The sequence below is a fragment of the Macaca mulatta genome, chromosome 10 (genome assembly GCF_049350105.2).
Source record: "Macaca mulatta isolate MMU2019108-1 chromosome 10, T2T-MMU8v2.0, whole genome shotgun sequence".
In the NCBI taxonomy this organism is placed as follows: Eukaryota; Metazoa; Chordata; class Mammalia; order Primates; family Cercopithecidae; genus Macaca; species Macaca mulatta.
In genome coordinates this window covers 30,115,447-30,131,180 of record NC_133415.1, presented here as the reverse complement: position 1 = coordinate 30,131,180, position 15,734 = coordinate 30,115,447, and the positions used below count along the sequence as shown (strand labels likewise).

The 15,734-nt window shown below is 47.9% G+C and overlaps 1 protein-coding gene and 1 long non-coding RNA gene across 2 annotated transcripts in view; one reads left to right on the top strand and one right to left on the bottom strand.

Moving 5' to 3' along the window:
• The window catches only part of LOC106996055 (immunoglobulin lambda-1 light chain-like), an 801,838-nt gene that overhangs the window by 397,043 nt on the left and 389,061 nt on the right, over nt 1–15,734 (top strand). The gene's annotated exons all lie outside the window — the stretch shown is intronic.
• LOC144331925 (uncharacterized) lies at nt 12,439–15,640 on the bottom strand. The gene is made up of 2 exons (XR_013399524.1): nt 14,898–15,640; nt 12,439–14,158 (listed from the first exon to the last, which is right to left on the bottom strand). It is a non-coding gene; the product is annotated as an uncharacterized LOC144331925 (long non-coding RNA).

Sequence of the window (15,734 nt, the reverse complement as noted above, 5' to 3'; positions counted from 1 at the left end):
CATGTCTAGTGAGAGTCTGCCTATCCCTATGTGGACACCCCAAAATTAGCTCCACCAAGAAGCCTCCCCCACCTCCATTCTCCGCAGAAGACACTCATCTTACATGCTTGGCTACAGGTCCTGTTTGCTCTGCTATTATCCCTATCACCTGGTCCTGTCTGTTCAATTGTCTCACATGAGCAGAGAGCCCATGTCTCATTCAGCCCCATTTCCCATGGGTATTAATAAACATTCATTGAATCAATTAAAAATTCATGTAATAACCTATCAATGCATGTCTCTGTGTGAGGTAAAGAAAGCATCCTGACAGTAAATATAACTCTCATGTTAAAAGCCGGGTGCAGTGGCTCATGCCTATAATTCTAGCACTTTGGGAGGCTGAGGAGGGTGAATCACCTGAAGTTAGGAGTTTGAGACCAGTCTGACCAATATGGTGAAACCCCATCTCTACTAAAAATACAAAAATTAGCAGGGAATGGTGGCGTGTGCCTGTAGTTCCAGCCACTCAGGAGGCTGAAACAGGAGAATCACTTCAACCTGGGAGGCCGAGGTTGCAGTGAGCTGAGATCACGCCACTGCACTCCTGCCTGGGTAACAGAGCAAGACTCCGCCTCAAAACAAACAAACAAACAAACAAACAAAAAAGTTCTTACAGATTATCTGTGGCTTTTATTCCTTTATTCTACCATTAAGTTGTTAGCCTCTCCTATGTGCCATTTGTTATAAAAAATCAGCTGTCATTTTTATGGAGACTGAGAAGTCCCCTGATCTGTCCATTGCAAGCTGAAGACCCAGGAGAGCCGGTGTTGTGGATTCGTCCAAGCCCCAAGGCTTGAGAACCGGGGGAGCTGCTGGTCTAAGACTCAGTCCAAGGGCGGGAGAGGATCAAGATCTCACTCATGCAGTCACACACAAAGGAGGAATTCTCCCTGCTGGTGCCTTTTGTTGTATCCAGGCCTTCGATGGATTTCATGATGCCAACCACACAGAGGAGGGCAACGTACTAACTAACTGAGTTCAGGCATTCAAACGTGGATCTCATCTGGAAATACCCTCACAGACACATTCAGAAATAATGTTCAATCTGGGCACCTCATGGCCTGGTCCATTTGACCCATAAAACTTACCATTACCATCATTAAAATGGCACATGTTATGCATATTTTGTCATCATGAAAATTTACATTCTGAAAATAAAGTACAGTGTCTTAGCCCATTTGTGCTGCTATAACAGAATACTTGAGATTGAGTGATTTACAAAGAACAGACAATTGTTTCTCACAGTTCTGGAGGCTGGGCAGTCCAAGGTCCTGGTGAGGGCTTTTATACTGCATTCTCATGTGGCAAAGGCAGGAGGGCTGGAAGGAGAAAGCTAAAGGCTGCATGAAGCCTCTTTCCTAAGGGCCTTAATCCTTTCAAGAGTGAAGAGCTGTTATGCCCTAATTGCCTCTTAAAGGCCATCCCTTTTAATACTACCACGCTGGCAACATCTGAATTTTGAAGAGGACACATTCAAACTATAGCAGCAAGTTTAATTTGGAAATAATTCTACTCAAAAAAAAAAAAAGTTAGAATTGAGTAATAAGACCCTGTATATCCCCTCACTGGATGCAACAACAGGGTACATTAAGTCCTATCCAGGGGGCAGTCTCTCTTACTCTCTCTACTCCATCTTAGAAAACCAGCAATAATTTTCTGTCCACTCCATAATCCCATTTCACCAATTGCCCAAAATACCTACAGCAGTTACTTAATTATGTTTCCTGACAGTAGAGCGAGCCTAAAGGTAGGTGCCAGGCAGAGGTATCTGTGGGGTGGCCCAGATCTGGAGGGTCACAGAGACACAGGCACCACACAGCAGAGACACTGAGGGCCAGGAGCTCACTCGGATGAGGGACTTCAGCAGATCTTTCTCTCCTGAGCAAATCAGGTACAAAGAAATCAAGTTCCTATCATCAGAATAGACAAACAAGGACTTTAATCTCCTCAGCTGAAACCCACTGTCCAGGGAAGAAGTCTCTGAGCCCAAGCCCAGGTGAGGGTGGGGTGAGAAGATGAGCCAGGACACAGATTTGCATGGGGGCCCCGCCCTCCTCTGAGGCAGAGGGGATAATAGAGGGCTGGGGCAGGCCCAGTGCTGGGGTCTCAGAAGGCAGAGCTCTGGGAATGTCTCCACCATGGCCTGGACTCTGCTCCTCCTCGCCCTCCTCACTCAGGGCACAGGTGACACCTCCAGGGAAGGGGCTTCAGGGGCCTCTGGGCTGATTCTTGGTCTTCTACTCCTCAGGCTCACCTGGGCCCAGCACTGACTCACTAGAGTGTGTGTGTGTGTGTGTTTTTTTTTTTTTTTTCCTTTTTCCAGGATCCTGGGCTCAGTCTGCCCTGACTCAGCCTCGCTCAGTGTCTGGGTCTCCTGGACAGTTGGTCACCATCTCCTGCACTGGAACCAGCAGTGACATTGGGTGTTATAACTATGTCTCCTGGTGCCATCTGCCCCCAGGCACATGATTTATGATGTCAGTAAGTGGCCCTCAGGGGTCTCTGATCGGTTCTCTGGCTCCAAGTCTGGCAACACGGCCTCCCTGACCATCTCTGGGATCCAGGCTGAGGACGAGGCTGATTATTACTGCAGCTCATATGCAAGCAGCAACATTTTCCACAGTGGACGTAAGATTGATTCTCAGGCTTCAAGTCTGGCAAGTGAGCTTCTTTGAGACTCCCTGGGATCCCACCAGTGAGACTGATCATTATTTCTGTCCCACACATCCCAAGTGATGAGGAAGTAAGATCAAAACCCTCCTGAGATTCCTGACTTGCGTCCTGACACCAGGGCTGTTGGGATTCCTGTCATTCCTTCAAGATTGTTCAAATAGGCAGTAACAATCACTTCCCTATGAGATACGAGAAGAGAATAATTCCATAGGAACCAAACCCATGAAGTCCACACTGAAGCCTGCCGAGTTCTCTGCAATCTAGTGCGACGGAGGGAGCATTTTCATGGGGACTTTTCAGAGTATGTGGAATGTCTGAGGAAACCACGCTCAGCCATGGGTTTCAGAGACAAAACTCTGGGAAATGAGCCCAAAAATCTCAACCTGCAGCCTCTGTGGTCTGTTAGACTCAGCTATGCCTAGTAGAGATGGCCATGAGACACCTGTCCCCCACCTACTCAGGAGAGAGTGGAGCAGGCAACAGTGCAGAGAGAACCAGCAGGAGCCAGGCCAGGCCCTGCATCCAAAGCAGCCCCCAATCCCAACAGATTCTCAAGCTACAGCCCGGAGTACAGTTCCCACCTTCTGCAGGCTGAAGTGGGCTTCTCAGCATGGCCAAGCCATGACGGGGGATGGCAGTGTGTCCATGGGACACAGCCCTGCTGCCTGCCTGGCCCTCACGCCCCCTCCCTCCCCACCCTGGTTAAACTCTGCCCCAAAGGGCCCGGGTTCATTACTCAGGACACCTGGGTCAGGTCCTGTACTAGCCACCACTGCTCTCTGTTCTCTGAGCCACTTAGTCTCTTTTGGCCTCAATGTTACCTGCTGTGAAGTGAGGAGGCTTATACTGAACTGAGTAGCTCTTTTCTTAATTCAAAATTAAAAGAAAAACAATGAAAGTCATGTGAATTAAAGCCTGATGAGGGGATATCATTTAATGGGCTTCAATAGGCTTCAGGCATAGAACTTCTTGTCTTTCCTCTGCAGGGATTCCAAGAAAGGGGCTCAAAAGAGCTTGCTTTCTGTATGGTGGGAGCAGCGGTGCCCAGCTGAGAATAAGCAGAAGAGTCTCAGTTTCATCAGGAAGACAGACTAGGCTAGTGTAGAAATCTTCTCGGCACAAACTCTGAGAAGTGTTGAATAAAATAAAGATAAACATAATTTCATGTTTTCATGGTGCCAACGACGGTGATGTTAGTTCACAACTAAGCTGCAGTGCCTGAAACATCAGGAAATCACAGTGAATCATAGCTGCTCTTACTAGGTGGGAGGTGCACCAGTTTGCTTCCTAAGTGGATGGAAAGCCTGGGTCCCTGTAGGATGGCACACACATCTCTCTGGACTTTGAAAGCTTTGCGGAAGAGCTTCAGTTGACTCACTCTAATTAGTCCTGATGGAACAAAACCACTAGAGGAGGGCATTTCAACCCTGAGACACTTCTATAGCCCCACCTCCCTGCACTGCATGTGTGACCTCTCTGTGCTGGGCTGGGCAGGGCAGATCCGGTCATCCTGCACAGAATGGGGCTGGACTGTCTGGTCCTCAACTTCTGAAGTGACAGGTGCTGTGGGGTCACCTGGAAGAAAAAAGCCCCTGGGCTGAGTTTCCTCCACCAGCTGGGGGCAGCAGAGCTGCAGCCAGGAGCAGTCAGGAGAAAGGCTGGGGCTGCCCAGCTGGGGCAAAGAGGAAGGCCAGCCTGGGGTTCAATAGGTGTCCAAGAATCGGTCTTCAGATTGAAAGCGAGGGCAGCTCATCCTATCCCCTCAGGTTGCAGTGACCACGCTTTGAGGGTCAGACTCATACAGTGTCACCCAAGGACACCGACAGAAGCCTGGCACAGTAAAGGGCACACCCGGGAAATGCAGCTGGAGGAGGCTGGGTCCAGATGTCAGCATGGACAGCCTCCTCAGGAAGGGGATTCCCTGGGAGATGTCCAGAGGTCGAATTGGTCTAGGAGGGGGCACAGCGTGAGGTGACGGGGCTCCCAGATCCCGAGTCCTTCACCCAGGAAGGCTGTCTGAGTCTCCTGCCACTCTCAGGTCCTTGTCCTCCCTGTCCAGCAGCATCCTGGGGAGCTAAGCCCTCTGTCCTGGGCACTTCCAGACACACCCGACCCCTGCTCTCTCTGCCTCTCCTTCAAGCTCCAGGCTGACTCTGACTCAGGGGGCAGCTCCTGTGCTCAGGTGAGTCTCAGGTGGATGGGGTGAAGCATTTGGGATCCTGATCCCTTCATGGGGCATCCCCAGCGTCCTTAAGGAGACACTCTTCAGAAGGACAGGGCTTCTCACTTGCCTCAGCTCTGACCACGGGGCTGTCCATGCTCAGTGACAGGACACTGACCAGGGATCTGACTGAAGTGGCCAGGAGCCTGGCTGGAGTAACCAGGGACCACCCACCTTCTGGAGCTCACGTGCTGTGCAGAGAATATGACCCTGGGACCCCTGCAGAGACCATGGGGCCTAAAGTTAGATTATCAGTCCAGCGTAGTTTTCTCCTGCTTTTTGCAAGTTTACATAAAACATTGATGAGAAAAACATACATCAATAACAGACGAGCTGAGGGTGCCAATTGCTAATCTCTTGTGGCAATGAGGGGTGATGTAGAAGGAGCAGCACCATGACTGAAATGAGACCAGAGGCCCTGTTGACTCCACTGGGGTGTGTGGTTGCTTAAATGACCCAACTATTCCTACTGAAGTAATTAGCAAGTGTCCTGATGACACAGCACAGCATTTAGATGGAATGAACAAGAGGGGACTGAGTCTGAGGGACCAGCAGGAGGAAGATGATGGGTCCCTGGTCCACCTGCTGCTAGGTCAAGTGTCATCATGATCTCTCAGCAGAGCCCAGCTCAGCCCCATGGCCAACCTCCTGGAAGGTCCACAGCTCTGCTGAACCTGGTCCAGGACAGACCCCAGGTCAGTGAGGTTTGGGACAGTGGTCATGAGATCAATTCCCAGAAAGGTGACTGTGATCACAGGGCTTGAAGGCTGCAGCTGATTTTCTAATCTGAGACCCTGCTTCTTCCTCCTATCGCCTGTGCTGCCCCTGCAGCTGGTTTGAGTGACATTTGTCCAGGAGGAGTCACAGAGGATGTAAATTTGCATAAGCACCAAACACTGACTGCCCCCAAAAGCTGGAGAGGGAATAAGAGCGGCCTGGGAAGTCCAGCTGTGCTGTGGGCTCAGGAGGCAGAGCTCTGAACGTCTCACCATGGCCTGGATCCCTCTCCTGCTCCCCCTCCTCGCTCTCTGCACAGGTGCTGCCCCTAGGTTCAGTCTCCACAGACCCTAAGTTGGGCCTGACCTGAATCCTGAGCAAAGCCCCACCACTGCTGCTGAGAGCAGGGGGATTCCTGGCAATGGGTCCTTTGTCTTCAAGCCCCATCTCCTGTCTTTTCTTGCAGTCTCTGTGGCTTCCTATGAGCTGACACAGCCACCCTCGGTGTCAGTGTCTCCCGGACAGACGGCCAAGATCACCTGCTCTGGAGAAATACTGGCAAAAAAATATGCTCGGTGGTTCCAGCAGAAGCCAGGCCAGGCCCCTGTGCTGGTGATTTATAAAGACAGTGAGCGCCCCTCAGGGATTCCTGAACGTTTCTCTGGCTCCAGCTCAGGGACCACAGTCACCCTGACCGTCAGTGGGGCCCAGGCTGAGGATGAGGCTGACTATTACTGTTACTCTGGGGATGACAACAATCTCACAGTGACACAGGCAGATGGGGAAATGAGACATAAACCCCTTGCCATCTGTGTCACCTTCTTCCTCCAGCCCCAGGAGGACTGTGGACAAAGCCACGAACAAGTCTGGCCCAGTTCACCTTGATTTGAGATTCTGAGGCCTCCCTTCCAGATCTCCACGCAGGCCCTCCAGAAGGTGGGTCGAGAGTAAATATGGGACTGGCAGATCCAGTCAGTCCTGGTGTTTTCTGGGCTGGAGTGCAACTTTGGGAAAAATGACTTGAATGGAAGTACAGTCAGAGGGAGACATCTGCTGAGTGGTGATGGTTCCAGTATTTCCTCGCGTGATGACTGAATCTAAGGCAGTGACCCTACTCTGTGGCCCAAATGCCATGGGTTATTCCTCTGAGCTCCCCATGTTTTACTGAGATGCTCCAACCCCCACTCTCATGGTATCCTGGTCTGAAGAATGATGGCCACTGCGGTGGGCACTGTGTGTCCGTCTAGGTGCACTTTTCAGGCCTCATGCATCCAGCATCCAAACAAGGCTGTGCGGGAGACTGTGACTTGTCACAGCTGTTCCCCACTGGAAAATGCCATTGAGAGCAGAGAACTGCTCTCCCAATGATGTGCCTCCTTCACAGTGTGGTTCAGGTGCAATGCCTGCCTGGTCCCTAGATTTTGATGCCATGTTTTAATTTAAAATAACTTCAAAGTGTCTCCTGCTGAGCTCTCCAGTGTAACACATGCCCAGTCATACCTCTCACACTTTTCTTTCTGACAAAATTCCCTGAAACCCTACTGCAATGAATTCTCCCTCTCAGAGTAGGATTCCAGGGTATTCACAAATGAACAAACAAACCAAAAACTGTCTAGAAGAAAGTGGATCCAAGAGGAGAGAACTGCACAGGGGGTGCACTCTGGAGTCTGCAGATATTCATGAGCACCGATGAGCGCATGCGTGGGAGGAAAACTTCTGTGATAGAGAAAACAACCATTCAAAGATTCAAAGACATTTGAGGGAACACTCCATAGAGCTCACACTCACACCCATCTGCACACACACACACACACACACAATGAGAATAGTGCCTGGTCCTCCACTCCATGAAGAAAGACCTGAGTTAAAGGGTGTGAGGTTGACCAGTGAGAAGAGCTTTGCCTCAGCACTGGGGAAAACGTTGCCCTAGACAAAAGGCATCTCTGGTGTCAACTAAGAAAGTGTAAGGCCCCTGTGCTGATGCCTATGTCAAAGACCATCAAATGTATTTTAACCAACTAGCCTAGAGTTGTCACCAAGAGTTTGATCTTACAAATAATCCTGCAATGAACATCCCTATTCGGACTCCTTGGGGTAATCTGAAGATTACCATAGAATAAATCTCTAGGCATTGAATTGCTGGGTCAAAAAGAAGTATGTTTGTAATTTTCACCGATTATTCTCGGATTCCTATTCATGGGGGGTTGTACCAATTTACAATGCCAGCCATAAATCTTTGATGTGAGTATGCTGTTGAAAGTTTGGGTTTTTGCCAACATGGGAGATTAAAATTTTGATATCATGTTACAGTGATATTTTGGATCTCTCCTATTCTGCTTGAGGTTGAACATTTTATCAAACATTTTGGTGCTCTTTAGTTTTTAGAATTTAGTAAACTTTTTTCTTAAGTGGCCAGGTAGAGAGGGTTTTAGCCCCTGTGGGCCAAGAGTCAACTTCGACCATATTATGAAGGAACTTATAACTCCAGTTACCATGTAACCTTTTAAAGCTATAAAAAACACTCTCAGCTCTGGAACCACACAAAACAGGTGACACACCAGGAGTGGCCGCAGGATGTGGTTTAATAGTCCCTGGTTTGTAGGGTCATTTGAAGTTGAAAAACTTCACCAGCATATATTTTAGGTGGAGATCTTTTTGTGGGTAACACTATATTTCACCTCCTATAGTGGCCTGAGGTTTCTCTCTAGATAAGAACACACTTTTATCATTTTTTTGGATGGATTTTGGGTCTATCCGTGATAGCCCTGTGTCATAAACTCCTAACCTTTGTGTCCGTCCTTTTACTGTGATTCTTGGGAGTGTGACAGTATATCAGGAATATACTCCCCAAGGTGGAAAATCAGAGAGAGGGAGGGGCAAGTGGGCAAAGAAGCTTGTACCAAAGCTGTAATATCCAGTGCAGTCTCAGAGAAAAGGGTCCTAATATCAGCATTTGACTGAAGCCAAAACCACAAGAGAACATAGGGGTGCTGAGGGTGACAAATAAAAACATAGTTTAAGTTTTGATGCATTCATTCTTTTTATAATCCACAAAAATTCTAAAACTCAGAATTTAACAATGGGATAAGGAAGAGAGCTTGAGATGTTAAACTATAAAGACCCCAAGGCAAGTTGCCAGGAAAAGAACAGGAACTTTTTGGTGGAACTATGTTTATGCTGCAAATTACCCTTTTCTATATGTCTATATATATATTTAGGTATAAGGGAACATCTCATGGAACATCCTTCTTCACTAGTCAAAGATCACCCTCACCCAAGGAGGGAACCTAAAGGGAATGTCAATATGAAACACAAAACATAATGCACTTTTGTATAACCATTAAGAGAGTCTCTATTTGCATATCAAAATGTGGATGCTTAATGTTAACTTTGGAAATAGTAGGTTAATATGCATATGAGATGAATTTTCTTGTGACTATTTCTGTCTGTGATTTATCTTTCTTAATAGGGACATTCTCTGCCCTTAGAACAATTAAACTTGTGATATTTTTTGTTCTATTATCTGTATCAGCTCTGTTTTTTTTCAAACGGTGGCAAAGATATCCCATGGCTAATGATTAATAAATTCAGTTAAGGGTATTTAAACTATTTCAAGAGTGGACAGTTGTGATTTCCCCACCTCTAACTCACAGATGTTGCTGATGCTGACTCGCTCTTCTCTTCTAATCTTAGCAAATAAAGTGGGAGCATTTACTTTCTGAAGACCCAGATGACAGCAGGAGAGAGGAGGTGAAACCCCTCAAAGCTGTTTTCCTTTAAACCCTCAGGATGAATCACCCTGGAGAATCCCCCACACTTGAGTTGGATGATATCTAAATGAGAGTTTGGTCTTAGAGTTGATGCTGAGTTAGTTCAGGATTTGGGCTGTTGGGATGGGGTGAATGTGCTTTACAAGTAAAAAATGCATGACTGTTTGGGTCCGTAGGTTGGAGAGTTCCTGGCTGCTTTATGTGCCCCTGAATTCATACAATGAAGCTCTTAGGCACAGTGTGTGAGTTAATTTGGAGAGTCTTTAAAGAGGTGATTAAGTGAAAATGAGGTCATGAGAGAGGGTTCTTATTCAATCTGACTGGTGTTCTTCTGAGAAGAGAAAATTTTCACACACAGAAATGAGACACCAGAGATGAACGTGTAGAGGAAAGAGCATGTGAGGACACAGCAAGGAGGTAGCGACCTGCAAGCCAAGGAGAGAGACCTCAGGGGAATCCAAACCTATAAACCCTTTCATCTTGACTCCCCAGCTTCAGAACTGTGAGAAAGTAAGTGTCTGCTCTTTAGGCCAGCAGGCCTTTGGTATCTCATTAAGGAAGCACTAGCAAATGAAAACAAAAGGGACCCCAAAGACCTTGGATGTGGGAGAAGGAAGGGATGGAGCAGGGTGCAGGAGGCAGGGCAGGGAGGGGCTGGAAGTTCAGGCTCTGAGGTGCATCTCCTGGGTGGAATCCTGACTCCACTCACTGCTCTCTGGGGACTTGGGGAAAAACAATTAACCTCCAATAGTAAATCCCTAACAAGGATCGGGCCTTGAGCATAGGGTTCCTCATTCTCTTATTCCCTATGATGCAAGTCTTATTGAAGTCACGCTTGTAAAACACTCAGCAATGTATCTGGCATACACTATGGTCTCAGAAGTGGTTGTTCTGAATTTTCTAGTGATGTGTGGAGGATGGCATTGGTCCTGTGGGCAGAGGGGGCACTGTGGACCTTGGTTTGAGGACTCTGAAAAACACCAAGTCCCCTGGTAGTGCGTAAGTGCGAAGAGCCTCACAGATGCTTCCTCCCAGGCCCCTTCTATTGGGTAAAATTTACTCTCCACTCCTGACACCCATCTGGTCCTTCTTCTGACTTTAGTAAATTGCCAGTATGAAGGGCTAAGGCTCAAGGCTCAGATGAGAGCTAAGACAGGCACACTGGGGAATGAGGAGTAGATTTGCATCCTCTGCTCATCAGGGAGCCCACCCAACAAAGACACAAGAATAAAAGAAGTACATTTGCATGAAGAGCCTCTCCTTCCTATGATAAGAGAGGCCTGAAGGTCCCTCCCCAGCCGTGGGCTCAGAGACAGAACTCTGGACCATCTCCGCCATGGCCTAGACCACTCCCCTGCTCACCCTCCTCATTGTCTGTGCTGCCTCCCAGGGCTCAGCACCCACAGGACCAGAGATCAGCCTGGCCCTGAGCTTCAGCTCAGCACAAGGAGTGATGCAGAGTGTGAGGCTCTGGGAATGACCCTCATCCTCATAATTACCTCTCCTGTCTTCTCTTGTAGGCTCTGTGGCCTCCTCTAAGCTGACTCAGGAGTCAACAGCGTCTGTGACCCTGGGACAGTCAGCCACGGTAACCTGCCAGGGAGACAACCTAAGAAGCCATGGTACAAACTGGCACCAGGAGACACCAGGCCAGGCTCCTGTGTGGGTCATACATGGAAACAAAAAACCAGCCCTCAGGGATCCCAGATCAATTCTCTGGCTCCAACTCAGGAACACAGCCATCCTGACCATCACCGGGGCTTAGGCTGAACATGAAGCTGACTATTACTGTCACTCATGGGAAAGCAGTGCTACTCATCTCACAGTGGGACAGATAGATTGGGAAGTGAGATCTAAAGACCTTTGCTGTCTGTGTCACCCTCTTTCTCCAGGCCTAGCAGGACTGTGGAGGCAGCCATGAGCAGGGCGGGCCTGGGTCACCTGGATTGAAGCCCTTCAGTCTGCGCTTCCCTCCAGAGCTCCAGGCAGGCTCTGCAGAGAGTGGGTCAGGATAGGATTTGGGGTTGGCAGAACCAGGTTGTCCTGCTGTTATTGGAATGGATATACCTTGGCTCAAGGTGACCTGCATGGAAGGATAGTAAGAGGGAGACAGTTACTGAGTGCTCATGGTCGCTGAATTTCCTCCTGTGTGTTGACTGAACCCAAGGCAGTACCTCTACTCTGTGGCCCAAGTACCCTGGATTATTTCTCCAAACTACCCATGTTTAACTGAGACCCTCAAGCCCCAGCTTTGTGCATCCTGATGTTCTGAACATGGAAACTTTTCATAGTGAGCACCGTGACATACCTTAGATTCCCATTTCAGGACTTACGAACCCACCATCCACCCAGGGCTGCAGGGAGACCCTGGTTTCTCACAACTCTTCCCCACCAGAAAATGCCACACAGTGCAGAGAATAGCTTTGCTCAGAGAATTGCTCATTTCAGAATATGTTTCAGGGGCAATGACTCCCTGATGCCTTAATCTGAAAGTCATGCTTTAATTTTAGACCCTGAATATCACATTGAAGTCCCTCCTAGCATAGGACTCAATTGTAAAACATTCCCAGTCACGCTTCCCACACTTCTTTCCTGAGAATATATCCTGACACCCTACTGCATGCAATCCTCCCTCTCAGAGTAGGATTCCAGGGAACTCAAAATTAAAAACAAACAAACAAACAAAAAAGCCAGTCTAGAGGGAGGTGTATTGAAGAGGAGAGAGTTGCACAAGGAGAAAACTCTGAAGTTGCAAATATTCATGCACTGATGAGCACTTGTGTGTAAAGAAACTCACTCTGAAAGAGAAAGACACTTGAGGGAACACTCCACATAAAACACACACACACACACACACACACACACTCACTCCAGTCACAGAGGAAAGGCCTGAGTTACGGGGCATGAGGTGGACTCGTCAGAAGAGCTTCAGCTCAGTATTGGAGAAAATGTCGCCCAGACATAGGGCTACTCTGCTTTCAACTAAGAAAGTGTAGAAGCAAACTGAGAAAAGTCAAGACAGTTTCCAAGTAACTTTACTGAATCCAAAAATAAAAGACAAAAATAGAGAAGAAAATGCAAAAGAATTATAAACTCAGCAAGGAAAAATTCCCAGTGATTGGCATTCTATCAATATTTCCTGCAAGAAAAAGAGAAAATGTGTGCTCTAAAACAGTGAAAAACGAATCAATCCAAAGTGGCAATAAAACTGCACACATGATAGACCTTGTAGGCAAGAATTTTAAAGCAGTTCGTATAACTCTTTTCTCCTTGCTCATGAGAATAGAGGATTGATTGAATGTGTTAAGTGGAGAAATGGAAGGCATAAAGAAAGATCCAAGTTAAACTTTTGGAACTGGACCTTCTTTCTTTCTGCTGGACAGCAGAGAAAACTGTCTTCTCCAGGTTTATGCCCCTTCTTAGCAAGGTTTGGTTTCATAACTGCCTGAGGTGAAGATCTCAAGCCTCCCTTTCAATGTAGGAGAATCTGAAAATCCTCCAGTTCCACAGCTCCCTATAGGGATGGCAGAAGCCTCAATGTGGGTCAGGGTGTCCTTGTGCCCAGTGTTGCCTCCCTCACTTAGTTTCACACCAGCTGCGCAAGCAAATTTCCATCTCAGAGTCTGCTTCCAGGCATCCCAAAATAACATAACAAGTCATCCCCAACGTGAGCCATCAGGAACCTGAGGAGGCCACAGTATACCAGAAAGCACCGGTTTATTCCTAATGATCATTCTGAGTCTGCAAATGCCCAATGAGATCTGAGTGTTTCTTGCATTTGTACGGAGTGAAAAGGGCCCTGGCATGCCAGGTGCTCTGGGATCAAAGGGAGAGTTGAAGTCAGATCCTCCTCCAGGAATTCAGGGTCAGGAGAGGCAGCCTCACCCCAAGCAGAGACCACAGATGCACCCACAGGGGAAGCTACAGGATGGATGTTGCCCACCTCCACCCTCCACATCCTGTGAAAAAAATCATTCTTTCCACCCCTCCTTCAGCCATCAAAGTTGACACTTTAAAAGCCACAAGAGCCTACACTTGTCAACAGAAAACCCACTCACATCTCCATCAACCACACAATCTCCACATAAAGATTCTTCAAAAAATAATAACAGTAGCCACGAAAAGGTATCTAAAATGTTACATAAATAATTGAACTTAGATTACATATGAAAATGATACTATTTTTGATATGCGAGGTAAATAAAATATAATATTTGAAGTCATTTACCTTCTTGTCTTTATATGTCTAACGTGGCGGACTAGACCTTGGGATTCCCCTGAGGCTCACATTATATTGTGATTGAACAGTGCTGGTCTGCACCCCTTCAGGTAACAGGGACTGAGGAGTGACCTGGTGCAGGAAGCCCCGTCTCCATCTACAGGACATCAGTGTGAACACAGGGAGAGGCACGGGTGCAAGAGAAATGAGAACAGGAGTGTGGACCACCTGCTTGTGCACGGGACTGAGCCTTCACTTTGAGCCAAATAAACTTTTTTTTACTATCTTCAATTACGAACAAGAGGACTTTCCTGGACTTCTTTAGGTTTTGAGATTTGTGCCCCTTCAGGTTTGGTGCTGTCTGGACTCCCAGCCAGGGGACACTGAGGAAATCCAGGAGTCTCACACTGACTCTGTTGCATTTCGTCTGCTGGGAGCACCCCAAACCATTGTGTACGATTTCCTTTCCTGGTGCTCAAATAGCTGCTCCATGCACTTGCCGTGGTTTCAGAGATGGATCTAGGTGGGAAGACAGGATAGTGTATGTTATGATATTTAAATGGAAACTGAATCCATTAATTGTTTTTGGTTTTGTTGTTGTTGTTTGTTTTGTTTTGTTTTTGAGAGAGAGAGTCTCGCTCTGTTGCCCAGGCTGGAGTGCAGTGGTGCAATCTCGGCTCACTGCAACCTCTACCTCCCAGGTTCAAGCGATTCTCCTGCCTCAGCCTCCTGAGCAGCTGGGATTACAAGCCCCCACCACTATGCCCAGCTGATTTTTGTATTTTAGTATAAATGTGGTTTCACCATATTGGTCAGGCTGATCTCGAGCTCTTGACCTCAGGTGACCCACCTGTCTTAGCCTCCTAAAGTGCTAGGATTATAAAGGTGAGCCACTATGCCTGGCCCAATAGTTTTTTAAATATGAAATGTTAAGAGAGATTTGTCATAGGCAATGAGAAAGGTGAAAATAGATTAAAAGCGTTTTAAGGAAAAAAACCAAAAATATACTTGTAGACTGTGTGCCTTCAGTGTTGCAGGGTTGAGAGAGGTCAGTTTTATGGTCCCCAAAGGATGTGCTAAGATGGAGGAAACCAAGAAAGTAAAAAACACACATATCTGTGACTCAAAACAAAAATCAAAGTAAAATGGAAAAAATCTTTCAATAAAACATTCCCAATAAATATCACTCTGGTGCACTCAGAAATGCCTGTTACCAAACTTTCCCTTTCCCTTACTGGGTCATATTCCCATGGATCACCTGTGTGCAGTGTGGACTCAGCCTCCCTCTGAAAAAATTAAGTTCCTGCCATCAGAATAGACAAACAAGGACTTTAATCTCCTCAGCTGAGCCCCACTGTCCAGGGAAGCAGAAGCCTCTGAGTCCAGGCCCAGGTGAGGGTGGGGTGAGGAGAGGAGCTCAGGACGCAGATTTGCATGGAGGCCCCGCCCTCCTCTGAGGCAGAGGAGATAACACAGGGCTGGGGGCAGGTCCAGTGCTGGGGTCTCAGAAGGCAGCGCTCTCAGGACGTCTCCACCATGGCCTGGACTCTGCTCCTCGTCACCCTCCTCACTTAGGGCACAGGTGACACCTCCAGGGAAGGGGCTTCAGGGGCCTCTGGGCTGATTCTTGGTCTCCTGCTCCTCAGGCTCACCTGGGCCCAGCACTGACTCACTAGAGTTTCTCCCTCTTTCCAGGATCCTGGGCTCAGTCTGCCCCGACTCAGCCTCCCTCTGTGTCTGGGTCTCCTGGACAGTCGGTCACCATCTCCTGCACTGGAACCAGCAGTGACGTTGGTGGTTATAACTATGTCTCCTGGTACCAGCAGCACCCAGGCAAAGCCCCCAAACTCATGATTTATGATGTCAGTAAGCGGCCCTCAGGGGTCTCTGATCGCTTCTCTGGCTCCAAGTCTGGCAACACGGCCTCCCTGACCATCTCTGGGCTCCAGGCTGAGGACGAGGCTGATTATTACTGTTGTTCATATACAACCAGTAGCACTTTCCACAGTGGTCCAAGTTCATGGGGAACTGAGACCAAAACCTGCCCTGGGCTCTCAGGCTCCCTTTCTACACTGAAGATGCTTCCTCACCCAGT